The following is a 13,038-nucleotide window of genomic DNA, read 5'->3' on the forward strand; positions in this document are numbered from 1 at the left end:
GAATCCCCACAAGTCTAGTATTGATGGACACAGTAGAGCAATATATCATAAAGAAACATATTAATGCAAACTTCCTAAGGAAGTTCCATCAATATCCCTAAGGTGGATAACCACTATAAGAATCCAAATTGGAAATGAACTAACAGATGTAAAAAGGAAGAACATCCAGCAATGAAACATCTAGAGATGAGCAAAGACATTGTTCCAATGTTCCAAATCATTCAGATTTTTTTGCATTTCCACGCCAGAGATTGGAGGTTGTTTCCTAATTTCCCATCCCGACTTTCAGTTGATTTGTCCAGTTGACAATTTTAATGTAGTAGGAAAATCCCTAAGAGCCCTTAGAGTGTCGCACATGACTTAGTCAATTTACACATCGGAGTTAACCGAACTTGAACCAAATCTTGTAAGGTTTGTTGAAGCCATAAGACAGGAGGAGAGAATGTTTAATAACTCATCATCTCGTGTCCATAACATCTCTGTGAGGCACTAAATGAATACCTCTTGAGGTGTATTTGTGGAAAGACGAAAAATCAGATGAGTATAAGGATCTAATAAATTTTGACAAGGATTATATGTGATGCCTAGATATGTAAGTGGAATGTGAACATTAACAGTGGATCAAGGCGCAATGGTAAAGAAGGTATATCATATCTGGAGAGTTGATACAAGGAAAAAGACAAATCAGCAGCGGTAATGTTATATTCTGGGTAATATCCTGCTGGGAAATCTAGGATCTTCATCTAACAAAACTCTGTCGTTCCAGTGGCCACTTTCATCAGGATAGAGCCCCAGCACCATGGGAATGGTTTGAGGATCATGACAAAGGATGCAAGGTGTTGTCTTGGCCCCCAAATATCTCAGATACAGTATTTGTAATGTCATGTATAGAAATATATTCACAATGAGAGATAGTTCTGACCAGTTGTAGATTATGTATCAATGATCACAGTTTTTATTATCCACCTGTCCTCTTGGATGGATATGTATGTATGGATGGATATAGAAACAGAATGATCTAGGGATAAGTGATACACTATGTTATTTGTATCGACTTGTATCCATTCTGTACAGGATGGGGAAGGATTTGCAGTCTTTCGAGAGTTTTATAACAAGAACTGGAGATCAGTTAAGTCTGGTTACATCTGTCTGTAATGTATGATATTTTTTATCTTTGTATTTATTTTACTTACTTGTATATTTATAGTAATATAGGCTATTAATCTAGTGCAATAAAATATTTGTTATCGCCGCCTCCCTAAATGTCAAATCTAATACTATAGAATTCCCGCTGTTTTGTCAATTTCTCTCCCCAAAGTGTAACAACTGTTATTCCCTCTTTGTTTGTACCCAAATAGTAATTAGTAAAACTATACAGCTCAATCCACAACAATCTAGCCCTCACGGCCATGACAATTAAAAAAAAAAAAAAGTGATGGGTCTTAAATTATGGTAACGAGGATTTTTATGTTAAGTGTTAAGAATATATCAGAATGGAACAATATAAATCTAGTATAACCCAACTACAATATAAAGGAAGCAGATGTGTCTAAAAGAATGAAAAGAAAAAAATTGAAACAATTTGAAACAATTTTACCAATTTAAATTCCAATTTATTCCTGACACTTGAGGGTTGTCTTCACGTGCTGGATATTATATCACAATTATACTAATCACTAATTACTCACATCAGGAATTTCTTTATTCTTGACATTCATCTTCAGATTGCGTCTTCTCATTGCTCTCAGTCCTTTGGGGGATTGAGGAGAATGTTACACAGACTCGTAGACAGAGTCCATGGTCAAGTGAGACCACAGGAATCATTACCTGTGCGTATATATATATACAACATGAAGCCAATCTAACAGGTGGAAGAACCCCGGGAGGTATCTCTGTGAGTGGCTAATGAGTCTCCAGGGTCCCATCAAAGAAAGAATAGAAAAAAATAATCATTTATAGTGTAAATCCACAGACAATTCATTCATTAGAACATTATACACTTTCAATTAAAAGTAAGTGAACCCTTTGGAATTTCCTGAAGTTTTGTATCCGATTACTAATATAAAGTGGTCTGATAGATATGTAAGTCACAGCTATAGACAAACATAACCTACCTATGCTAATAACACATGGATGTAATGCTTAGGGCTTTTATTCAAGAGAATCTTTTATCCCCATCAACTCCATCTCTTTGTATCCTTTGCGGAAGCCACCATAACTCCTTAGCACTAAGGCCTGGTTCACACATCAGTATGCAATCCATCCGTTTGAATTCAGTTTGAGACTAAAAACGGACTAATGCACATACTGATTGTATACTGACACCTGCTGATAGCAAACGCTGTCCGTCCCCTAGAGGACAGATAAGGGGATTAAAAGTAGCAATTGTAAACAGAGTAGAGATAAAGACTTTTATTGTATGTCCTTATCCAGTGGCGTAACTAGGAATGGCCCCCTGCTACGCACTCTTTTATACCCCATAGTGGCCCCTGCACACAGTATTATGTCCCATAGTGGCCCCTGCACACACAGTATTATGTCCCATAGTGGCCCCTGCACACAGTATTATGTCCCATAGTGGCCCCTGCACACACAGTATTATGTCCCATAGTGGCCCCTGCACACAGTATTATGTCCCATAGTGGCCCCTGCACACAGTATTATGTCCCATAGTGGCCCCTGCACACAGTATTATGTCCCATAGTGGCCCCTGCACACAGTATTATGTCCCATAGTGGCCCCTGCACACACAGTATTATGTCCCATAGTGGCCCCTGCACACAGTATTATGTCCCATAGTGGCCCCTGCACACAGTATTATGTCCCATAGTGGCCCCTGCACACAGTATTATACCCCATAGTGGCCCCTGCACACAGTATTATGTCCCATAGTGGCCCCTGCACACAGTATTATGTCCCATAGTGGCCCCTGCACACAGTATTATACCCCATAGTGGCCCCTGCACACAGTATTATGTCCCATAGTGGCCCCTGCACACAGTATTTTGTCCCTTACTGGCCCCTGCACACAGTATTATGCCTCATAGTGGCCCCTGCACACAGTATTATGTCCCTTACTGGCCCCTGCACACAGTATTATGTCCCATAGTGGCCCCTGCACACAGTATTATGCCCCATAGTGGCCCCTGCACACAGTATTATGTCCCATAGTGGCCCCTGCACACAGTATTTTGTCCCTTACTGGCCCCTGCACACAGTATTATGCCTCATAGTGGCCCCTGCACACAGTATTATGTCCCTTACTGGCCCCTGCACACAGTATTATGTCCCATAGTGGCCCCTGCACACAGTATTATCCCCCATAGTGGCCCCTGCACACAGTATTATGTCCTTTACTGGCCCCTGCACACAGTATTATGTCCCATAGTGGCCCCTGTATACAGTATTTTGTCCCATAGTGGCCCCTGCACACAGTATTTTGTCCCATAGTGGCCCCTGCACACAGTATTATGTACCATAGTGGCCCCTGCACACAATATTATCCCCCATAGTGGCCCCTGCACACAGTATTATGTCCCATAGTGGCCCCTGTATACAGTATTTTGTCCCATAGTGGCCCCTGCACACAGTATTTTGTCCCATAGTGGCCCCTGCACACAGTATTATGTCCCATAGTGGCCCCTGCACACAGTATTATGTCCCATAGTGGCCCCTGCACACAGTATTATGTCCCATAGTGGCCCCTGCACACAGTATTATGTCCCATAGTGGCTCCTGCACACAGTATTATCCCCCATAGTGGCCCCTGCACACAGTATTATCCCCCATAGTGGCCCCTGCACACAGTATTATGTCCCATAGTGGCCCCTGCACACAGTATTATGTCCCATAGTGGCCCCTGCACACAGTATTATACCCCATAGTGGCCCCTGCACACAGTATTATGTCCCATAGTGGCCCCTGCACACAGTATTATGTCCCATAGTGGCCCCTGCACACAGTATTATGTCCCATAGTGGCTCCTGCACACAGTATTATCCCCCATAGTGGCCCCTGCACACAGTATTATCCCCCATAGTGGCCCCTGCACACAGTATTATGTCCCATAGTGGCCCCTGCACACAGTATTATGTCCCATAGTGGCCCCTGCACACAGTATTATACCCCATAGTGGCCCCTGCACACAGTATTTTGTCCCATAGTGGCCCCTGCACACAGTATTATGTCCCATAGTGGCCCCTGCACACAGTATTATGTCCCATAGTGGCCCCTGCACACAGTATTATGTCCCTTACTGGCCCCTGCACACAGTATTATGTCCCATAGTGGCCCCTGCACACAGTATTATGCCCCATAGTGGCCCCTGCACACAGTATTATGTCCCATAGTGGCCCCTGCACACAGTATTTTGTCCCTTACTGGCCCCTGCACACAGTATTATCCCCCATAGTGGCCCCTGCACACAGTATTATGTCCTTTACTGGCCCCTGCACACAGTATTATGTCCCATAGTGGCCCCTGCACAGTATTATGTACCATAGTGGCCCCTGCACACAATATTATCCCCCATAGTGGCCCCTGCACACAGTATTATGTCCCATAGTGGCCCCTGTATACAGTATTTTGTCCCATAGTGGCCCCTGCACACAGTATTTTGTCCCATAGTGGCCCCTGCACACAGTATTATGTCCCATAGTGGCCCCTGCACACAGTATTATGTCCCATAGTGGCCCCTGCACACAGTATTATGTCCCATAGTGGCCCCTGCACACAGTATTATGTCCCATAGTGGCTCCTGCACACAGTATTATCCCCCATAGTGGCCCCTGCACACAGTATTATCCCCCATAGTGGCCCCTGCACACAGTATTATGTCCCATAGTGGCCCCTGCACACAGTATTATGTCCCATAGTGGCCCCTGCACACAGTATTATACCCCATAGTGGCCCCTGCACACAGTATTATGTCCCATAGTGGCCCCTGCACACAGTATTATACCCCATAGTGGCCCCTGCACACAGTATTATGTCCCATAGTGGCCCGTGCACACAGTATTATACACCATAGTGGCCCGTGCACACAGTTTTATGTCCCATAGTGTCCCCTGCACACAGTATTATACCCCATAGTGGCCCCTGCACACAGTATTATACCCCATAGTGGACACCCATAAACAATTATTATACTCTGGGGTCTTTTCAGACCACAGAGTATAATAATCGGAGATCCGGGGGAATAAAAACATAAAAAAAATGTTTCTTACCTGTCCCCGGCTCCTATGCTGTCTTCTCCGCTGCCGTCCTTCTGAAATGACGTCAGACGTCACATGACCCGGGACGCAGGCCGGGTTCATGTGACGAAGGAGGCCTGGCAGGATCGTGGAGAGGTAAGTAACAGTGTTTTTTATGGTCCCTTACGTCTCCCGGTCCGCCGATCATTATACTCGGGGGTCTGCAAAGACCCCCGAGTATAATGATAGTATTTGTGGGGCCCGCGGTGTCACTTACTGATCCCAGCCCAGCCAGAAGCGGTAAGTGAATAGGGCCCGTAACGGCCTATAAAAAAAACAAAAAAAAAAAACGCAGCGGTAGCGGCTGTCACCGGGCCCCCTAATGGCCCGTGCCCTATGGCAGCCGCCTCCGCTGCCGCTACGGTAGTTACGCCCCTGTCCTTATCTCTACTCTGTTTACAGTTAATAAAGTGGATAACATCACTCCATAATCACAACCAGAGACTCTGCGTATATCAGATGACCATGGAGTGATTTTTATACACTGACAGTAGGCACGGTAGGTTAGCTGCAAGGTTTTGGCACTTCCCGAGAATGAGGAGGAATGTTATGATCACTTAGTTATCTCAGACAGTGGGGATTACATCTAAGCGTCAGGGTTTGGGCTGTTTCTCCTCGGGCATGGTAAGATTTCATTTACTGAATATCATTTCTGCTCTTCCAACCCTGTTTTTATTTTCACTGATCTCTAGTGACTGTATGATACCGTCCTTAAAACAACACGCTAAGGGTGCATTCACACTGAGTAAACGCTAGCTTATTTTGTAGAGTAAAATTACACTTGTAAATTTTGCTATCCCATTGACTTCAATGATATTTTTTTACAAGTGTAAAAATACGCCTGTAAAATGTCATTGAAGTCAATGGAATAGCAAAATTTACAAGTGTAATTTTACTCTACAAAATAAGCTAGCGTTTACTCAGTGTGAATGCACCCTAAGAAAGTTTTTCTTCTGAGTCTTCCTGTTCTTGAAGAGTTGGAAGAAAACAATGAACATTTTGATTTTGAGAAAGCAGTTGCGTTAGAGATGAGTGATGGTGATGGTATTAGTGGCCGGCGGCGGGCTACTGGTAGCCATACTGGTAGGCAACATAACGGAAGTCTAAGGGTGTGAATTATGAAGGGGGTAAGAATATCACGGTCATGAGTGGTGGAGAATAGATTTGAGCTGATCTTGACTTTTCCTGATCGATTTTAAAATCCGATTTCCGATCATTTTTCATTCGAACCCGATCTCGATCCCAATTCCGATCCCAATGCAAGTCAATGGGATTTTTTTTATTAATCAGAGATCGGATTTTAAAAGCAATCCTATTCACTATACAGCATGGAATCTAAGAATTGTTAGAATCCACGCTGTGCAGTGAATCACTAAGTAGCCAGAGGATTTTTTTTTAATCCTCTGGCTACTTAGTCCCCCCTGGTGTCCACTTACCTGCAGAGATGGCTGCTCCGGTGTTCTTCGCCTCGCTACCGCTCTACGCTGCTCTTCTCATCTTGCTGCCCCCTGCCTCCCAGGTTAGGAGAGTGTGGGCGGCCACTGGGAGGGGAGATGTCACGTCTCCCCGCCCTATACTTGCCCACACTCTCCTAAGCCACAAGCCCCGCCTTCCTAGTTCTTTAAACACTAACCTGGGAGGCGGGGCAGCGAGGTGAGAAGAGCAGCATGGAAGGCCAGTGAGGCGAAGAACACCAGAGCAGCCATCTCTGGAGGTAAGTAGCTACTAGAGATTTTAGTTTAGTCTCCCATTAAAATGAATGGAGGCAGCTGGCGCGCAGGGGGTTAAGGCTGTGTGCGGCTGCTTCCATTCATTCCTATGGAACCACAGCGGAGCCTTCACACTGAATATACACTATATACTCAGTGTGAAGGCTAAGCATAGCATTTTTGGAAATACTACTAATCTCGATCCCACCTAAAAAGATCGTATTCAGGATTCCGATCACGATCGTGAATTTTTCTCGATCGCCGATCAGAATCCGATTTTTTTACGAACATGATCGCTCAAGCCTAGTGGAGAAGAAGGTGACATTTTAGCAATGATTCTGCTGTGGACTAGACTTCCCAACCGTCTTGGGATGACTTTTGATGGAGCAAGTGCTGGCAGGAAATGAGTTTCTAGGAAAATGCAGTATTCACCAAACTAGCCAGAAGATTGTGAACTTAACTTGTACCCGGTGAAGTTTCTGGTGGCGCAAACACTTAAGATGTGGTTGTTATCACCATCACCTCTGGATGCTTTTTTTACCTTCTTTTAACACTAGGCATCCATAAGGGAAAGTGTGTCCAAGTTACGGCGATGCACTATGTGCCAAGTCGTCTGGTGGTTTGGCAACTTAAGCAGGTTTATTTGTTTTTTTACTTTCAGTCTGATATTCTGTATCAATTCCTTACAGTTTCCAAGATCTCTGCTTGTTGTCAGTTACTCCAAGTGGGTAAAAATTAGTCCATGGTCATGTGATGAAAACCCAAATGCACAATTTGTTAGTCTGCGTTCACACAGGTTTTTTTGGTCAGGAATTTGGTCAAGAGAAATCTGCTTCAGGAAAATTCATGAGGCGTTTTTTGAAGGTTTGTTTGAAGCAATTTTCAGGCGTTTCACCTGCAAAAAATCAATGCAAGTCAAAGGGAGGTGAAAAATCTGCCTGGCGTTTTTTGAGTCGTTTTTTTCACCCAAAAAGGCCAGTGTTTTTTTTTTTTTTCACCTCCCATTGACTTGTATTGATTTGCTGAGGCAGAATCCGCCTGAAGAGTGGACATGTTCATTTTTTTACTGCTAATGGAGAATCTGCTAGCGGAAAAAAAAAAAAAAAGGATTACATAGGACTGTATGGTGAGGCATTTTTTGGTCAGGATTGTGAGGCAGATTCCTGACTAAACACCTAACCAAGAGACGCAGCCTTAGGCTTAGTTCACATGGGGGGGGGGGAGTATGGGCAGGTTTTGGCCATATTCTGACATCAGAAAAATGGCCAAAGTCCGCCTGCCGCGACTTCCTACAGTCATTTTCGGATTCCGCTTGAAGAAAGGGCAGCTCGCTTCTTTTTTCCGCTAGCGGCAACATGCCGTTAGCGGAAAAAAAATGCTAGTGGTCTCCATAGACCATCGTTGTGAGGGGGCGGATTATGATGTGGAATCCGCGCCATACTCCACCCCCTCTGTGCTCGTGTGAACGAGCCCTTATAGTCACATCACAGTAGTCAAACACTTACCTGCCAATTGGTTGTGCACCTGCGTACTCATTACATGACCATGATTGTATATCACATGACCGTGGACTGTATATCACATGACCGTGGACTGTATATCACATGACCGTGGACTGTATATCACATGCTATGCACTGCCTGCATGAATCATTCATACCAGGTTATAGTCTTCTCTACATCGAGCTGAAGAGATCCAAGTAGATCGAAACAGCTGTCCTCGATTGAGAGACTATACCTGGTAATAATCCCAGTGTCATTACAAAACAAAGGCCTCTTGGAAGGTCGGGCATGATGCTAAAGGGAGCAGCCTTTATTGGGTTATTTCACAGGAATTCTGTCATAAGACAGGCTTGCACATTCCAGTGAGCGCCCTCTATTGGTTTGCAATACTGAGGCAGCAACTGTCTTCCTAATTACATCATGGAAGGCAGATTTGCATATTCTTACCATGAATCATTCATAGTGCAAGAACACGGACCCCATTGAACACGGACCCCATTGAACTATACAGTGCTTGCAGTTGTGCATGTATTCTGTCTGGGAGGGTCCTCATGCGGACTCCTTCCGGATGGAACACATCAGCATGTGTGAACTGGCCCTAACAGTGTTGTGTAGTTTAGTGGGATAGACGTCTAATCTTGTAACCTGATTTACTTTGCTATAACAGTGCGTCATTGTAGGGTCCTCTGTTAAATTCCAATATTGGGGATCAATAGATGTGCTATTGCTATGAACATGTAGTCTGATGACACTTTTGCTTCTGGGATGTTGACTTGGATCACGGAAAGGAGTACAAGGTCTGGGATGAGAGAGATTGTATTAAAGAATTTGGGACTTGAAACTTTAATGCAAGTGTCATGAAGTCGACGTTCCAATATAGGACTCCAATTTAGGTTCGCTGGTGACAAACCTTCAAAAAATTGTATGAATGGGTTTCTTTATGTTTTGTTAAGAGAAGTTGATTTGATAAAGATGGCTCTTATCATGATTTAGGGCGATATATGGGTTAATGACTATTAGAGATGAGCGAACACTAAAATGTTCGAGGTTCAAAATTCGATTTGAACAGCCGCTCAATGTTCGTGTGTTCGAACGGGTTTCGAACCCCATTATAGTCTATGGGGAACAGATACTCGTTAAGGGGGAAACCCAAATCCGTGTCTGGAGGGTCACCAAGTCCACTATGACACCCCAGGAAATGATGCCAACACCTCTGGAATGACACTGGGACAGCAGGGGAAGCATGTCTGGGGGCATCTAACACACCCAAGACCCTCTATTACCCCAACATCACAGCCTAACTACTACACACTTTACACATTCCAAAAAACCTCTATCAAAGTGGGAAAATACCTGGAAACCTTCTTTACTCCCCAAATGGATGGACACAAACCCCAATTTAAGCTCAACAAACAGTAACAACCACCCCTTTAAATCACATTCCCCATGACAACCACGGATGGAATAGACAATGGGAAATCCAAAAGCCCTCACCCTTAACTGTCATTTTCAGTGTGTGTGTGTGTGTGTGTGTGATGTGGTAAGACCTTCCAAAATTCACTTTTCTAGCCCTTAACATGAGCCCTTCCAAACAAAGTTACAGGACCTTAAGCTGAGCTACCAGCAGAGATTGAGGCCCTTGGCATGAGTAGAGCCTTGCACCAGCAGTGTTTTTGGCACTTAGGGTGAGTTGAGCCTTGTACCAGCGTGTGTCCCTTAACATCAGGCGGGCCCTAAGTTCTGCGCTTTGCACAAAAGTTCCACATTAACTAGGCTGAATGGTACAAAGATTAGTAGGCCCGAGAACCAGGAACAGGTCTTGCAATGGCTGTCGGATAACGCTTAAAGCACATTGTCCACCAGCCAGTCAGCCTCTACCTCCTCTTACCCAACAGTCTTGTCCTCCTTCCACCCAAAATTCCCAATCTTCCCAGAACAATAACCCCAACTGTCCCTGCTCCCCAGAGCTGTTCTCCCTTCCTTTGACTGTACCGCAACCTGCCCCTCCATTTCGCGATTCCACGGACCTAACAGACGAGTATCTGTGTCCAGATGCTCAAACACTAGAGTCTCCTCCATCTCCGGTCGATTTGGTGGCGGATGACCAGCAACCCACCCTCATCGACGACGATGAGATGCAATTGCTGTCAGGGCAGCCAGTTGACATGCGCATTGTGCAGGAGGAGGAGGCGAGACAGGAGTTGGAAGAGGAGGTGGTGGACGACGAGGACACCGACCCCACCTGGACAAGACGGATGTCAAGCTGGGAAAGTAGTGTGGATGTTGAGGCAGGTGCAGCACCAAAAAGGGTAGCTAGAGGCAGAGACATGTCCAGAGGCAGAGGTCAGCTGCTTTGCCGAAGCCAGGCCAGACCCGGAATGTCCGAAGATGTTCCCTTTTGTACCCAGCCCAGAAAAACTCCCCCATTGAGGGCACGTTTCTTGAAGGTGTAGAGTTTTTTCAAGGAATGCGCCGAGGACAGATATAGTGTCGTCTACACAATTTGCCTCTCGAAATCAAGTAGGGGCCCTGAGAAGAGCAACCTGTCCACCACTTCAATGCACCGCCTTTTGGAATCCAAGCAATGGAATCAGTGGCAGGCAGCAACGGCAGGACAAATGTCGCCCGCCGTTCATGCCACTGCCTCTGCTCACAGTGCTGGCGATGCACTCCAGAGGACGAGCCAGGACATCACTTCATCTGCCTCCGCCACTTTGTTGACTTCTCCCTCATCCTCCCCTGTTTCTGTCTTATCTCCTTCTCCTGCACCATCAAAGGCACCATCAGGCGCTTCTTTACAACAACCCACCATCTCTCAGACATTGGAGCACCGGCAGAAATACACCGCTAACCACCCACCCACGCAAGCCTAGAACGCCAACATCGCTAAACTGCTGGCCCAGGAGAGGTTGGCGTTCCGGCTTGTTGAAACTCCCGCCTTCCCGGACCTGATGGCAACTGTGGCACCTCACTATGCCCTATCCCTATAACACTATCCCTAGCCGTCACAACTTCTCCCGGTGTGGCGTCCCTGCCTTGCACCAGCACGTGTGACTCAACATCAGGTGGGCCCTTAGTTCCGCGCTTTGCTGCAAGGTCCACTTGACCACCGACACTTGGACAAGCGCCTGTGGTCAGGGATGCTGCTTATCTTTAAGGACAGGCAGGGTGAATGTGGTGGAGTCTGGTCCCGGGGTGCAAACTGAGGTACCCTATCTCCTCTCCCAGGCCAAAATTCATGACAGGAGTAGACTGAAACCCTACGACGCTGCAACCTCCACCCCAGCTACTAGCGGCAAACGCTAAAACACTGGTGTGGGGAGACGTCAGCAGGCGGTGCTGAAGCTCATCAGCTTGGGGGACAGACAGCACAGTGCCTCCGAGGTCAGGGATGCCATCCTGGCTGAGATGGCATTTTTTTTTCCCTGCTACACCTGGGGCCTGGCATTTTTACGCCTGTGATAATGGCTGGAACCTGGTAGCGGCTCTGGAGCTTGCCAGCCTCCAACACGTTCCATGTTTGGCCCACGTCTAACCTAGTGGTGCAAAGTTTTTTGAAAACATACCCAAATGTACCGAAGCTACTGTTGAAAATGCGGCGCTTGTGCGCCCACTTTTGCAAGTGTACAGGAGTCGCTGCTAGCCTAAAAACACTCTAGCAAGGCCTACATCTGTCCAAACACAGGCTGTTGTCCGTCATTCACACACGCTGAAACCCTACAATACCATATCTTGAGCAGGGTGTGTGAGCTGCACAGACCTTTGATGGAGTTCCATCTACAAAACCCAAGAGTTCCTCAAAGTCAGCTCCCAAAGTTTCTGCACCATGAGTTTCCAGGGGTGGCAGAGTTATGGCTAGGGGCAGAGGCATGGATAGGGATGATGTCTAGGGGCAAAAGCAGTGTGGATGTGGAGGCAAGCTAAGCAGAAAAAACTGGGGGTACAAGCAGAGGCATGGAGTGGGGTGATATCTAGGGGCAAAAGCAGTGTGGATGTGGAGGCAAGCTAAGCAGCAAAAACTGGGGGTACAAGCTAAGGCATGGACTGGGGTGATGTCTAGGGGCAAAAGCAGTGTGGATGTGGAGGCAAGCTAAGCAGGAAAAACTAGGGGTACAAGCTAAGGCATGGACTGGGGTGATGTCTAGGGGCAAAAGCAGTGTGGATGTGGAGGCAAGCTAAGCAGCAAAAACTGGAGGTACAAGCTAAGGCATGGACTGGGGTGATGTCTAGGGGCAAAAGCAGTGTGGATGTGGAGGCAGACTAAGCAGGGAAAAAGGTGGCTAGAGGCAAAGGGATGTCCAGAGGCAGAAGACAGCTGCATGACAGAAGCTAGACCTGAGCCAGCAAGGCCCAAGATGCCCTCTTTTCTAGCTTCCTTAGAAAAATTCCCCCATCGAGGCCACGTTCCTCGCTGGGGGAGATAATTTCTAAATGTATAGGTCGAGGACAAACTGAGTGTGGTTTACACACTTTGCAATGCGACTCCCCATCTCCCAGGCCTTTCATTCCAGGCTAAAGTACAGCACAACCCACCCACATGCCCAAGGCTTCAACGGCCTCATCTCAAAAATTCTG

Source organism: Leptodactylus fuscus, chromosome 5 (genome assembly GCF_031893055.1).
Source record: "Leptodactylus fuscus isolate aLepFus1 chromosome 5, aLepFus1.hap2, whole genome shotgun sequence".
NCBI lineage: Eukaryota > Metazoa > Chordata > Amphibia > Anura > Leptodactylidae > Leptodactylus > Leptodactylus fuscus.